General features: G+C 37.1%; 1 long non-coding RNA gene across 1 annotated transcript; it reads left to right on the forward strand.

Moving 5' to 3' along the window:
- The first annotated feature begins 1,210 nt into the window (after positions 1-1,210).
- Positions 1,211-2,355, forward strand: LOC131074912 (uncharacterized). Its single transcript, XR_009113142.2, has 2 exons — positions 1,211-1,477; positions 1,761-2,355. It is a non-coding gene; the product is annotated as an uncharacterized LOC131074912 (long non-coding RNA).
- Positions 2,356-4,961: the final 2,606 nt, after the last annotated feature.

The raw sequence follows: 4,961 nt of genomic DNA on the forward strand, positions 1-4,961 counted from the left end.
CTAACTGTGGGGTGACTTCTAACCCAATCCTAGCCATCCAATCGAAAATCTATGGTTACAAAGTTGGAACTAACATCGTGTGTTAGTCCCAGCTAGTTCACTACTTCGCGGATTAAGCCCAACATGTTAACTTGTGAAACGATGATAACACGATCTGTTCTAAATCTAACCCTAATGCGACCAATCAACACAACTTCTAACATGGCTGTGTCTATGAGGACTGTCTATTATGGCACTTACGCAACTTCTAACGACTTCTAACCCTAGCACAATCTCAATCATCCAATCGAAAACCTATGGTTCAAAAGGGAAGACTACCATCGCTTGTTAGTCGTGCCGTAAGGTTTTTTGGAGCCAGCATACACGCGTCCTGCGCGGTCTCTAACCCTAACGCGACGGTACGTGTCTATTTTGGCTCCAAATCAGATAAATATTTGACATATAAAGGCGATGGGAGGATTTTTTGTGCAAACAAAAAATGCAAACCCTGATGATTTTAAACACAAAATCCAAAGCGAAACAAGAAAAATACAAGTTATAGAGGTGGATTTCAACATACCTCACGCCTTGCTGCCACTCCCACGAAACACTTGTCCAACCCAAGCCGCAGAACGACACAGAAAAGTGCAGAAATCCGCTCTCAACCGTGGTGAAATCTGCCTTTCAACAATAAACTTGTGTTGTGCTTCAACAATAATGTTTTCGTTCGTGCATTAGTCTCCCTTTTTCCATGTTAGGCCCATAAAAAAAGGCGCTATGTTTGTTTGTTGTTTGATGAGGATACAATTTTTTGAAGCCCGCGCCCTCTTTTTCCCGCTGGTATGCCGTCTGAACGCGGTTTCTTCATTTGCTGATGATTTTTTTATTTTCTGGCCTTTAATGTGCGTGTTATGCACAAAAAACCACCAGTAACCACGAAGCGAGCTGCGGCCGTCCTTCAACATGTCCACGTAATTTCGCGTGGGCCCCGAAGATTGAAACCGACAAGTCCACGAAAACTCCGCATCACATAGCGTGGGTTCGACCGCTATGACAAATTGGCATGGTATGCATGTCTCAGACATATATGTTGATGTTGGTACAACAAGTCCCTTTTGCAGCTAGAATAACATTTTTCACCATCTAAATATTGAGTACCTAAAAAATTGTGAAACACTTACCAAAAAAGAATGTGAAGGGAATTCACTTGATAAGTAATCCTAAACATTTTTGCAAACACTCATCAAAAAATTGGCAAACACTTACCAAAAAGGAATGGGAAGGGAATTCACTTGATAAGTAATCCTAAACATTTTTGCACACACAAATTTTTGTATCTGTTATATATTTTTCCCCAAGAGATAAATTGAGTTAACTATTCTGTAGAAATCAGAGATGATGAAAACAGGTCCCAAGATCGCGACCTCATCCCGCGCAGTATCTCATGATCACATTGCTTTCAACAAACCATCACAACATATTTCAAGAATGTTTACAGGTACCATAACATGAAGATCTGATTATGTAATTATCTTTTCGTTTAGTTTTCGTATATTTATATGTTGTCTCGGTTATCTGCTGGATTGATTTTTTCATGTTTTTGATTTGGGTACTTTCATTTCGATCTGGGCAGAGTCCGATTGCATTATCTATTTTAGAAATGATAAACTTCTTAATAATGCCGAAGTTGGTTTTATTCATTAATTTGTTTTCCATTTTCAATGATTTGCTTGCACCCATCTACTTGGCTCAAAATTAATGAACAACCATCTTATACACAGAAATGATCGCCTACTCCATGGAAAATGTACTGCCCAAGAGGAACAGAGGTGGGTTCTACATTCTTAATAAATTTGGTAATGGTAAAAATCACCAAGAGAGATGGTTGTATCATCTCGATGCCTATGTCGGCACATGTCGCGTTAAAATTTGAATGTATTGAAAAAGTTGAATCCAGCGAGTGTTGTCTTTGTCTTGAAAACAGTAGGTTGATGGATTGTGGGAAATGTAAGGGTAAAGTGGGGAGGGACTGGGTAGGTTTCAACAAAATTAGGTCTAGATGGACTGAACGGAAAGGTCAGTTGGTCTGTAAAACTTGCTTTGGAAGGAGAGTCGCCCTTGTCTGTTTTCTGGCAGTCAAGATCTTGAGGGCATGGCAGTAAGGTCTGAATAGTGGTGATGAAGGATAGACATGCTTAATTAAGGTCATCTTCGTTAGGAATTAAAATGCTTTTGATGATCCACAACTATATAGCTGTCCTATCATATGTATATCATTGTAATCTTTCATAATCCAAGAGAATAATATACATAATAATCAATCTTTTCTGTACATTGCCACAGAGTGTTCAATATCATGATGACGTTTGAGTTTGAGACTTTGACTACGTTGCTTCTTTGTGGCATTGATAATTATGTACATTCATATATTTTTTGTAAAAATCTAACGAGCTTATAGTTCAGACCTCCTATCTGTTCAGGTCTGTTTTACGGATGTTGATTTATGCTGGGTTTTGTCTGATTAGGGTGGGTGCTACCAAAATGTTCAGAATACGTCTGCATATTCGTTTTGAATTCTAAACTTTTATTTCGCAATTGTTTGTTGTCAATGCAATCAACATGGAACACAGTAACTTGTTGAATTAATTAGTAATTACATCAATCTTGGACAATGGAACCATGCAGTTTAGTTTCTGTAAATATTGGTTTCTATAAATAGGTAAATAGTGATAGCATTAATAGAGTCACAGCACCATCCTGGTGATATGTTTTACCATCCTCAAATCAAGAGTACAATTTTTGTCTGTGCCTCAAATGCTATGTAATTGAGCTTCTAAAGATTGTTCCTCTCTCATTTAAGCAGAAACTCTCAGCTTTGGCTCCTTTGACCTTTTTAATCAATTACAAAATGTGCTCTGATTGTTATGCTATTGCAGATGAACAGATAGGGTGCTGATGTTTGGTTTATAGTTACCCTTCTTATGCGTGTGATTTTGATGCTGGAATGTACTGAATCTCTGGTCATAGAAAATTTGCTGAGCTTCAGAACTTCAGTTTTGGTCCAAGGATAGGATTTAGTGGAATTGATAAAATCTTATTGTATGATAAATGCATCACAGGGTGCCTCATTAACACCATGAGCATTGAGAATGGGTCCCGGAAAACAAAAGCTTATACTTGTGATGCAAGGATCTTATCTATATTTGTTATAAACCCAGGAGGGAAAAATTCAAAAATGGTCCTAGGTATATTAGAATGCAAATTACCTGATAAGATACAAAGTGAAACTATTTTTCAAGACCCAGCACATATAGCTTCATTCAACAGAGCTCAGTGGGTTGAATTATGCAGTTTTCATGTCCATAAGAAGAGTTAAGCAAGTCATTGTGAGAGCTTCTCTTCTGCCATATTTGGTTTCTTCTGTTGGGTGGGAGACTGAAAAATCTGTGGAGTCTGTAAGAATTTAATCCTTTGGTTGCTTATACCATTCTGTAATCAGATCTCATTTTCACAGTTTGTTTTGCAAGCACCATGCTAGTTTTATAGAAGCAGCACTCCATAATTCATCAGGTGGTCAATGATGAATTAAGTTCGTGTTTTTGTGCAGTACAAAAGTTTCACACGAAGACTAACCAATTGTATGGTTAAATTGTCTCTGTCTCCTTGAAGTTTGATTCTGTTTCCTTTTTTAATGTTGAGCATGTCATCTTTTATATGGATTGTAGTGTCATGGTTGGGTGTCCATTTATGTCAGGATTATGTCACATCTTCCTATTTAGTTTTTGAAATCTTATTATCCTTATATTGTTTGATTTCTACATTGTTGTTGTTGCTCACTGCTTAGGTATCCCATTTTTTCTAACAGCATCCATGCTTGCTACCTCAACTTGATGGTTTATCTGGTATGATTTTTGGGATGCTAACTATTTCAATGAAATTGGTAGAGATTCAGTTTCATGCATAGCCCAAATCTGCTATGATGCACGCCTCTACATTGTTAGTATATCTCTACTGAGGAAATTTCGGATGGTTGGAATCTTTCAAGGGCTTTGTTACTCTTTTGGATTTGATTCTTTTGGTCTTTTTATCTTTGCAAACAACAATAGTTATCTCTGTCCCTTGTGCTGGATTGCATGGAATCTCTAAAAAATTATGTTTTCCACTATTTGGGATTTAACTGCATGGAGCTTTTAATATTTGCAAGCCACAGTGCTTATTTTTGTCTTTTGTTTTTGGATGGGTTATCCGTCTTTATTGTTTGTTTCCTATTTCCTTTCTGATCTGTAATACCATTCTTCTGTGAAATTAGTTTTCTTGCAATTCATTACAACCCTTATTCTACCATTGAATTAGCATCAAATGAATATCAAATTGCATGGATAGTCATAGAGTAGTAATTTGAGTACAAATAATGAAGGAAAACATTCACCACAAAATTGATACAAGGATTTATCCTGGAGATCCTATTGTGGAGAAAACCAACCTGAAAGATAGCCTTTTTGGCATGGCTTTTTAAAGATCAATTATGCAGGCATGAAGTGGCTATGGCACATCTTGGGCAAGAGAATGAGATACTTCATCATGAGGTTCTATTCAAAGTCTTCTTGCTTTGCCCCCACAAACTTTGCTCTGCTATCCCTCACTTCTAAACTCTCAACATAAGGAAAAGTGATGTGATAATTCCAGTTTAAAGACATCAAGGTGTTGAAGATGGAAATGCAACCAAGCAACTTTTCCTTCTCCATGCTCAGCCTGGATTCATAAACAATGAGGTGTCTATTTGCATGCTACTTTCTTAGTTTAATTTACATCACGTTTTCAAATTTTCATCTTTACAAGGATCCACTTGGATCAGTTTTGGTCTCCAATGATTCTTATGCCACTTCAGGCAACAATAGCTGGGTTTCATGTTTCATGGTCCTTGTCTCCTTTTTTTCTAATTTATTGTCTTATTTTGAAAATTTTATTTCCTATGGTAGTTG

Source organism: Cryptomeria japonica, chromosome 3 (assembly GCF_030272615.1).
Source record: "Cryptomeria japonica chromosome 3, Sugi_1.0, whole genome shotgun sequence".
Lineage (NCBI taxonomy): Eukaryota > Viridiplantae > Streptophyta > Pinopsida > Cupressales > Cupressaceae > Cryptomeria > Cryptomeria japonica.